Source organism: Pantherophis guttatus, chromosome 6, assembly GCF_059756535.1.
Source record: "Pantherophis guttatus breed Tessera chromosome 6, ASM5975653v1, whole genome shotgun sequence".
Lineage (NCBI taxonomy): Eukaryota > Metazoa > Chordata > Lepidosauria > Squamata > Colubridae > Pantherophis > Pantherophis guttatus.
This window is the reverse complement of record NC_142068.1, coordinates 20,773,764-20,783,956: the sequence shown is the minus strand read 5'-3', so window position 1 is coordinate 20,783,956 and position 10,193 is coordinate 20,773,764. Positions and strand designations below refer to the sequence as shown.

At 38.3% G+C, this 10,193-nt stretch overlaps 1 long non-coding RNA gene across 1 annotated transcript; it reads right to left on the bottom strand.

Annotated features, from left to right (window-relative positions):
• Nucleotides 1-5,237: 5,237 nt before the first annotated feature.
• On the bottom strand, nucleotides 5,238-7,798 carry LOC117678801 (uncharacterized). The gene is made up of 2 exons (XR_009620422.2): nucleotides 7,687-7,798; nucleotides 5,238-5,656 (listed from the first exon to the last, which is right to left on the bottom strand). It is a non-coding gene; the product is annotated as an uncharacterized LOC117678801 (long non-coding RNA).
• Between the last annotated feature and the right edge of the window lie 2,395 nt (nucleotides 7,799-10,193).

Sequence of the window (10,193 nt, the reverse complement as noted above, 5' to 3'; positions counted from 1 at the left end):
GGATGGATCAGATTGAATTTTAGTGAAGGGTGATGAACTCTTTGTCTCAAGTAGAAATTAGTGTGAATGAATTTCACAATGAATCTGGAATTGTGCCAACATTTATGTTTTCCTTCTTTACAGAGGTCAGTTAAATATCCAATGGCTGCATTTGTACCATAGCAAGGCTTAGTCTCAAGGGTACTTTTTGAAAAGGCAGCTGGACCACTTTTTCCAGTTGTGATGAAGCTTCTTGGATGAGAAGTAGAGAATTGGAAGACAAATGATGAAGCTCCTTAGATCAAAAGCGAAACATCATCTTCATCAAGGAAAATATAGTGCTGCTGCTTTTCGAACAACACCTTTGAGACAACTATGACCTGGATGACTGAGAAACTCCATAGACATTCAGCGAAGCTTAGTGTTCACTGGTTAAGTTTAGTTTGCCTCCCTCTTCCTCTCCCTCTCCCTCTCCCTCTCCCTCTCCCTCTCCCTCTCCCTCTCCCTCTCCCTCTCCCTCTCCCTTTCCCTCTCCCACTCCCTCCCTCCCTCCCTCCCTCCCTCCCTCTCTCTCTCTCTCTCTCTCTCTCTCTCTCTCTCTCTCTCTCTCTCTCTGATGAGTATACTATGTAAGCATAGTCCCTTTGGTTCACTGTATTGTATAAACCTGGAAAAATTGGTTAATTCAGTAACCAAGTTTTGCATGTCAGGAGAATGCTGTCCTTTCCCTAAGGATGTGGTTAGAAACTGAAGTCTGTTTAATATTGTCTAATAATTGGAACTGAAGCTTTCATCGCCCAAAAGAAACTGTTCTTGTTAATCATATTAGGAAACTTGAATTCCAAAATTAAGTAACCCCAATTACTGAGAGATAATGGGGGCAAAACTAATCTTTTGATAAAAAAAAAATGAAGAGAGGTAGAAGAGCACATAGAGAAAGAGATGCTTGCCATTTGGTTACTTGTTACAGAAAATAAGGAGAACAGTTTTCCCCCCCAAATAATTCATTTCTAGAAGGAATTTCTGCAGGAGCTTGTTTCATTAATTATAGGGGCTTTTTTTTCTATTCCTTGCTAATCCATTACATTTATTCTTTATCCTTTTCAATAATAAAAGAGTTAAAATGAAGGAAATATATAAATATTCTATATAAAATTATGCATATTTTTTATCATTTAATCTAGGTATATCATTTTGAGTGGAAGCACTATCGACAGGAGACCCATTGCCCTGAATAAAGTAAAGCTTTTGAAGCTGGCTGGCTTAATTGTTTAATGTTCTTAGTGTTATACCTGTGTGTCATAGAAGGATTATGTCATATCAACTTCTGAAAGTTGGAATGGATGCCGTTCAGAATCATTCAATACTGGAGCATTTGGGTAAAAGCTGATGTGATCATCTAAAATCAACTGCTATATAATGACTGTTTTAAGAACGTTATCCATCTCCATACTGAATTTCGTTTTCCCAATTTACAACAATGGAGCTAACTTTAGCAGGTTTTAATGGACCAATGAGGACCACATCCTGTGTCCACCTCAAATACACTAGAGTTGCTCTCTTACTGGATGGCAACCATGACAGAATTAAAATCTAAAACATATCTGTATCAAAAGCTCAAGAATATTTTTAAAAAGAGCATTTGGGGGATATTTAAAGCATGAACTAAAGAACTGTAATCTATGATAAAACATCATCAATGGATTTATACCCTTAAAAATGTCAAAATGACACAACAGGTCTGAGATTAAATTTCATTCATCAAAGAAAGCACTGGACATGTACTGGATTCCCCAAAGAATGTCTTTTAAAGAATGGATATTGGATTTTCTTTGCTGGAGGTGAAAAAAAAATGAAGTTTCACTGACCCATATGATAGAGAGAAGAGACAACTAGGGCATTGCTGGTGTTCCACAGGGGTCAAACTTGACCAAACATGGATTAGATCTGTTGCTAAGGTCTATTTTGTCATGGTAACAACAAAGAAGTATCAATACTTCTCTGTCCTTATTGTATGGTGGCTAGCTGTCTGATGCCCCTGCTTTTGGTGACATCTGCCCCCTTGGCAGGATGCTCTTGGAGCTTGGAGAATCCCTTGCAAGGGTTTGCAGAATAATTTGTTCAGTTTGTGACAGACAAAGCCACTTGAATTTGCTTACATTTGGATGGTGCCATTATTGCATAGCCCAGGGAGGTTCCCGGGGTAAGGTCTTGCTTGATTAACTGGATGTTGTGACCTCGGCTTCCTGAGTCATTAAAACACACTAATAGTCCCAAAAATCCCTTTTATTGCAACAGCTGTGAATTACGTTCATTCACAGCTGAATCCCAATTATTTGCATGCTTGACATGCTGCCAAAGACCTACTTGGCAAAGCCAAATGAGTCCAGAATCAAACAGAAATGCCAACTGGGAACAGAATTAACAACGTTGCTTTCCTGCAAAGAGCCCACGTGCCTTTGCTCCTCTTTTAAGCCTTATGGGAGGCTCCAGGCCTTACCCCCAAATCGTCCCTTTTGTTTGAACTGTTGTTGTCTTCTGGCAGTTCTGCACATGCATGCACTAGGAACAGGCTCCTCCTGTTCCTCTGCCTCTCTGATGTCTGACTCTGGAGGCTCCGGATAACTCTGCATAACTCCCAGATGGCCCTGGCCCCATCTCTGCCTCTGACAAAGAGCCGTCATCTAATCCTTCCCCACACTCCAGGACTGGCCCCTGTTCCTCCCCAGCCTCCTCAGTGTCCAACTTTGCTGCCAGGTCCATAGGCTGCTGGTGGACCACAACACTAGAAATGGTTTGAACCTGTTAGGTCTAATGAAGTGGACAAGGTTCTTATGATTGTAAACTCAGCCACCTGCACAAATTTGAGTGACAGATCTGAGTGGGTTTTGGTTTTGGAGTCCCTTGGTTCTAGGATTATGCCATCTTTAGTGATAAATGGGATTAGACTCCTCAAATAGACCTCGTACACAATCTGGGTGTCCTCCTAGATTCACAATTCCTGCTTGAAGAAGGTGGCCTTTGCACAAGTTTAAATTGAGTATCAATTGCACCCCTTCCTGTATTGAAGGTTCTTCAACCTAGTCACCTCCTAACTGAACTACTATAATCAGTGCTACAGGAACAATCCTTGGAGGGTATCTGGAAACTTTAGCTGTGCAAAATGCAGCACTGAGGTGAGTTAGTTGTATTTCTAGAACAACACATGTTATATCTCTGCTCTGCAAGCTGAACTGATTGCCAGTATGCTTCCATGTCCAATTCAAGGTTATGACTTTTAATTATCTGGTTTTGACCTTTAATTATCTCAAGATGATCTTTCTATAAGGAACATGATAGCTACAGTGTTCTATGAATGATACCTAAAGTTTTCTGAACGAAGCATTCAAATGTTTTTTTATCCATAAACAAGGAAACATAGTGCAGAATTTAAGTCTTGTTTTACTCCCCAGCAACTGTTTCACATCTTCTGTTTGTACAACAAAAGAAGAATAGATCTAATCAGAGCATTTGCATCTCATAACTGTACAGCTGAATTCCTATCTTTAACGCTGGCAAAGATACAGTATGCAGATTATACAAATGAATGCTATAGCACTTGTCTTCTCAATGAGAGCATCAAGAACATAATAATGATGTGTTGACATCTTCAGAAATTTTCAGTTGCATGCAAAACTACATTATTCAGAAAAGTCTTTTCCTTTTGCTCCTTTTTTTCTGTAGCCCAAGTAATCCTTATGCATATGTAATAAGCAATGTACAGAGCTGGGCCACATTACTGACCTTCCTCTCAAAGGTATATGGCCAGCTTGCCCATCCCCTCAGTGAAGGTTATCTGAATAGAAATCTACACACAAATCATTCTTCTCTTTCTAGTGTTGCTAGAAAATACCTTTCATTCCTACAAACACTAAGTCAGTTTTATGTGGCCTTTTTTTTTTTTTTTTTTATTTTTGAATTGGCCTGGGGAGTGTAAGGGGCAGTATGGTAAATGAAAAATAATTATGGGCTGCAAATTGCCTGCCACAAAACAAGTGGTGCTGGTGAGGCTTGGAGGCATTGGAAATGTCCAAAAGTGTGTATTTTGGGGCAGTGGCAGCGGTTCTTTTCTGGAAGGGACACTATTGGGTGGCAGTGAATATATTGAACAATTGAAAATGCCAGCAGGCCATATAAAACTACTTGGCAGGGTACATGCAGTCCACACGGTCATATATTCTGAAGGCTTGATCTAGGACACTTTCCCCAAACTTTTAGCTTAAACATTTGCTAGACCAATTCTTGAATACAGCTCGTCTATCTGGAATCCATACTTCATATCAAACAAATACAATCGAGGAAGTCCAGAGATATTTTATGAGAAGAGTCCTCCATTCCTCTACCAGCAATAAAATACCTTATGCCACCAGACTCCAAATTTTGGGCTTAGACAACTTAGAACTACAACCATCTTCAGTCTGACCTAAGCATAGTACATAAAATTATCTGCCACAATGTCCTACCTGTCAATGACCACTTCAGCTTCAACCACAACAATACACAAGCAAATAATAGATACAAACTCAAGGTAAACCACTCCAAACTCGATTTCAGAAAATATGACTTCAGCAACAGAGTGGTCAATGCCTGGAATGCACTACCTGACTGTAGTTTCTTCCCCAAACCCCCAAAACTTTAACCTTAAACTGTCCACTGTTGACCTCACCTCATTCCTAAGAGGTCTGTAAGGGGTGTGCATAAATGCACCAGCGTGCCTACCATCCTTGTCCTAATATTCTTTTTTACTTACTCTTTTCATGTATTCAAATTATGTTTATACTTTTACCTGTTATCTTATATATGCTTGACAAAATAAATAAATAAATAAATAAAATATTAGACAAGCATTCGAATCCCAGTCCCATCTAAACATATTTGGAACTGTAGTTCCGCAAGTTCCTAATAGCATGGAATCCCTTTTCCCAAAGCTAGAAATCTACAGTTCCAAAATCTCCATTGGCTGACCAAATGGTCAGGGGGTCTTCAATTTTTTGCCATCACATTTTGCTTTGTTGTTATTTAAATGTACACACACACCCTAAGAATTCCAAAACACACACACAAAAAGCACAGGTGAGCAATGAAAATGTACATTTTGAGGGAGGTGGATTTAGGTGTAACTAAACTAAAAGTTGTTCATATCTGACCTGAACTTGAAGGTGACTGTTGTGCTTTCCCATGCATTCTCTGAATCCAGATAGTGTTTTAGTACACCTAAGAGTTGTATATCAGTTTAATCAAGAAAGCCCCATCTATGTGATCTACTACCACTACAAAATGACTGTGGATTTCAGGATAAAGAGGAAATCCATGACACTCAACAATAAAGGCTCTCCAGAACCAGCCAACATGCAGTCAAATGGGGAAATGGTAGTCTGGGGGAGCTGCCAGATGAGAGTAGGACGAGTTGTCCCAAACAACAGTTGAAAGAGAGAGACAAACTGCCTTCTCCTTCTACATCTGTGCTGCAAGATTTTTGTAGTGATTCTGAAGAAATCCAAAGTGGGAATGTTTAATTCATTGTCCTGACTCTATTTGAATGTTTTCTTTGTTTGCAGAAGAGGAGACTGAATCCAACAGAAAGGGTAGTGTAGAGAGCCACAGAGATGAACTTCAAGAAATTATGCAATAGCAGTTGCTGAAACAAAAAATAAAAATCTGTTTTAAGCTCAGAAAATGAGAAAATCATAAAAAAAGAGAGAAAAACTTGTTTCATAACTGAGATTACCTTGAAGCAAAGGACTGGGTTTTTATTTTTATTTTTTCCTCGTTCATTGCAACTCTCAGTTTATTCTAAGGCTTAACCTTCTTGATCCAATCCTTACAGATTCAGAGTATTTTCTGATATATTTTATATGCCTTTGTTATATGTTCCTCTTTCCATTTTTTAAATATTGTCCTTTTCATCAGTTTATCAGGCAGCTCTTTACGCAACCACGACAGTTTCGTCAATTATATCCTTCCCCCCCCCCATTTTGGTACTGTTTGGAGTTTAATTATCTAATTAATTAATTAGATAATTAATTTCCCAACCATTCTAAACTGTTTCTCCTTTCCAGATGTTTCTCTTTCACAAACAGTTCTACCTCCTCCCATTCTTGTAAATGGGGAAAAGGAATATATCAGCCCTTTGAAGTAAACCGGATAGGAAATAGATCTAGATGAACAAATTCTACTTTATTGTGAGGTTAATTAACAGAATCTTGCAAATTTAAAAATATAAACTTCCTATCATCATGTTTAATTAGGGTGGGTCCTTCCCAAGTGTTTGTCTCTGACTGTCAAGCCTCTAGGACTCCTGCTTCTCTTGTCTGATTGTTTCCTAGGTAGCATTTCTTTCTCTGCTTTCTCAAGGTCATCCACCGAATCCATTGCAGACTACAGTATAATGAGAAGCTATTCTGTGAGAGATGGTGCCTACAGAAAGTGAGTGGACTACAGTAAAGAAACAGTTGTCCTAGAAAGAGGGAGCACATTCCAAAAAGGGGAAGAGATAGGAAAGAGAAAAGACAGCCCAGTCCAGAGCTAGACAGAGAAAGAGGGAGAGACTAAGAATAGTCACTCCTTACATTTTCTCAGGAAATGTAATATTTAAATATATATATTTAAATAATTTTTTATTAAACATATTTCATCCTTAACACCACATTTCCATTCATTACAGCATTCCAGTATCACTTATATTAACGTACTTTCTAGCTACATAGATTGCTATTCTATAAATTATATAATCACTTAATTCTCTACATTTAAATTGTAACAATATTTACAGATATATACAGTATTTTCCCATTTTGATATAACTCTTGCGCACTCTTTATGTGAGGCCTTTACGTCTATTTTCTAACCAATTGTACCATATATTCCAAATCTTATAATATTCCGTTTCTTCTCTATCTTTCAATTCCATAGGTAACCTATCCATCTCTGCACACTCAAGTACCTTTTATATTATCATTACATCGGAAGGAGTGTTGTCTTGTTTTCAATTTTGTGCTAAATCGATTCTGGCCGCGGTTATTATATGGAGTATAATATATTGAAGTTTTTCACATATATTTTCTCTTAATATGCCCAATAAGAATAATTCCGTTTTCAACTCATATATATAGTTCCAAATCTAACTTTTTATACAGATAATTATACACACATAAATAGGAAAGTAAATGGCATATATACAAAACACCTATAAAGTTGTGTCTAATTTATATTTTTTACTATTTTTAAGTGAGTTCTGTTGTCCAAACGTTGTAGGATAATCTCCTTTTAGAATCACTGATTTTAGATTTAGTCCTTAGGATCCACCAATGCTTAGAAATGATTAGACAGTTCTTTGTTCATTAATATTATTATTGCATCAGCTGCTCTTCATCTCTTTGTTTCTAAGATGTCACCTTCCCTCTGTTTAGCACAGTCACTGTCACTGTCACTTTACCTCCACTTCCACTTCTCCATGTCTCCGTCACTGACAAAAACTTTTTATAAGTACCAAGCTAGAGAAACTAGTCACAGTGTCAATCCAAATGCTCAATCCCATAAAGTTTTTCAACAAACACCAGCTCAGACCTTCATTCCCTTCCTCCTCTTGATCTGTCAATATCAATATCCGTCTTCCCAGGCCTCTGCTCCAACTGCTAAATCGCCACTTTCCCCATTTTGGAGACTCACTTGTCTGCTAATTTGAAGGTCTCAAAATCTCTGAGAATCAATCTGGTATCTCACTCTGCTTTATCGATCTCCACCGTTACTTCCTGCTGCTTCCCTCTCTTTACTTCCTACTCCATTCGATCAGGCTGTCCCGCCTCCAGATCTGACCATTGAGACCATTCTCTTTTGTGTCAGATCCCCTTGCTATAACAGGGGGGATCGCTCCTCTCCCTGTTATCCCCAGAGCTTCCCCTCTATATTGCTGGACCCTCCAGTATCCAACTTCATCTCTACGGGCCTCCAGACATGAAAAATCGGGCAAAAAGAATGGAGCCCCATCTTTTGCACTGCACCACTGTGACATCACCATCGGAATGGGGAGATATATATATATATATATATATATATATATATATATATATATATATATATATAATGGTGAGAATAGAAGGGTTTAGTCTGGCAAGATTCTGTCTATTGTACATAAGCAAATAGGAAGCTGAACTTTGGCTAAATTGTTCTATGTCATTCTTGGGCTTAGCCTAACTTATTCTGAACTCTAAATGCAAAGAGAAGTAGTGGAAATGTCTGACCATATTACTGTGAGCTGTAACATAACCAAAAATTTGTTTTAAAACTTCTTTCAACTGACCTCTGACAGAGTTTACAGTGCACTGCCATAGATTCAAATCTTCAATAGATATTGCTCTAGTAAACTTTTCTTACCCATATAATAAAACAAGTAGCCAAGGTTAAAGATGGTAATCTATTATTAAAACAGACTATGCAAGCATTTGACATTTGCTAGTTAAACATTCATTAGTTTAATAAAAACAGTTTTGGGTTTTGCTAATGTTTCGGCATTTGTGACTTTTTTTCCTCATGGCCTATAAGTTGTGCTAATACTGCAACTTAAGTGTATAGTTTAAACCTATTGCATTTCCAGAAATATAGTTGTAGAAAGTAATTCATCTAAAAGACTTATTCTGAAAATCTCCCGACAGTATAAAAAAATTAGATGTTGCACGGTCCCAACCAATAAAAGTAACATTTCTAATATGCTGAAATTAAACGATTTCAGGGTAAATGCAAATTTGCAAATGGGTTATCTGAATGCCAAATCTTTATCATAGGTTTCAACTAGTATAAATCAAGAAGGGAAACCTGATGTAGCGGTTGACCATGGGCCCATACAAGAAACACAACAATGAAAATTATCTCCCTAAATAGAAATAGGACATTGAAATCAGGAGTGGGTTCTACTTACCTCCGCTACCAGTTCATAATGGGAGCATGCACGCAGAAGCTTCTGCACATGCGCAGATCGTTCATGATGACGTCTGGGCGGGTGAGCGGCGCCTCTCACCGCCGTTACTACTGGTTCACAAGAACCAGACTGAACCGGGAGCAACTCACCACTGATTGAAATACTATTCATTTTGTGATGGGATGTTATCCCTTTCATCATGATTAACTGTGACGTCAACCACCTCAAGATTCCCAGCAATAATATAAATCTTAGGAATGGACCAGAGGTGTCAAACCCATATCGCCACAGCTGCATCATGTGATGTATTGGGACTTTTCCCCCCTTTGCTAAACCAGGCATGGGCATGGTCAACATGTGATGCATCCAGCTCATAGGCCAGGAGTTTGACAGCCCTTGAATAGACTAATTTTAATTTCAGCACTTCAGACATGTTTTTTTTTTTCATTTACAAACTAATTGATGCTTCCTAGGGCTAATTCCTTCACAAAAGCTCCAGGTTAAGATGAAACAAAGTTGTAATCCTACCCTGCATTTCTTTAATGTATTCTTTTTATTTGTCTATTTAACTGGAAGTGTTCAAAATTTGAATGAGGCTGAGATACATTAAAAAGCAAATTCTATAGGAAAATATTAAGTATTGACCCAGAGGTGGTATTCAGCAGGTTCTGATCAGTTCTGGAGAACTGGTAGTGGAAATTTTGAGTAGTTCAGAGAACCAGTAAATACCACCTCTGGCTGGCCCCGCCCCCATCTATTCTCTGCCTCCCAAGTCCCAGCTGATCGGGAGGGAATGGAGATTTTACAGTATCCTTCCCCTGGAGTGGGGAGGGAATGGAGATTTTACAGTATCCTTCCCCTGCCACACCCACCAAGCCACCTCCACCAAGCCATGCCACCCCCACCAAGTCATACCCACAGAACTGGTAGTAAAAAAATTTGAATCCCATCACTGTATTGACATGAAATAAAATTTCGTTATTGATTCCTTCTGGTTAAGGATGTTAAGAAAGAAGGACTAGAAAGAGATGGGAAGAATTCATTGCTTCCTTCTTCAATTTTAAATGCTATTTAAAAATGGATCCCTAAAATTACACCTAAAATTTTCCATGCTAGCTATGAATGGTGACATGGAATATGTTTGGAAAGTGGAATTTTTTTTCCTCGATATGCTTTTGAGAAAGACTAAAATTCTCCAGCAGTTCAAAAGGTGCTTGTTCTTTTCGCCACTCCAAACAATCAGACATATTTTTTTCCTCAG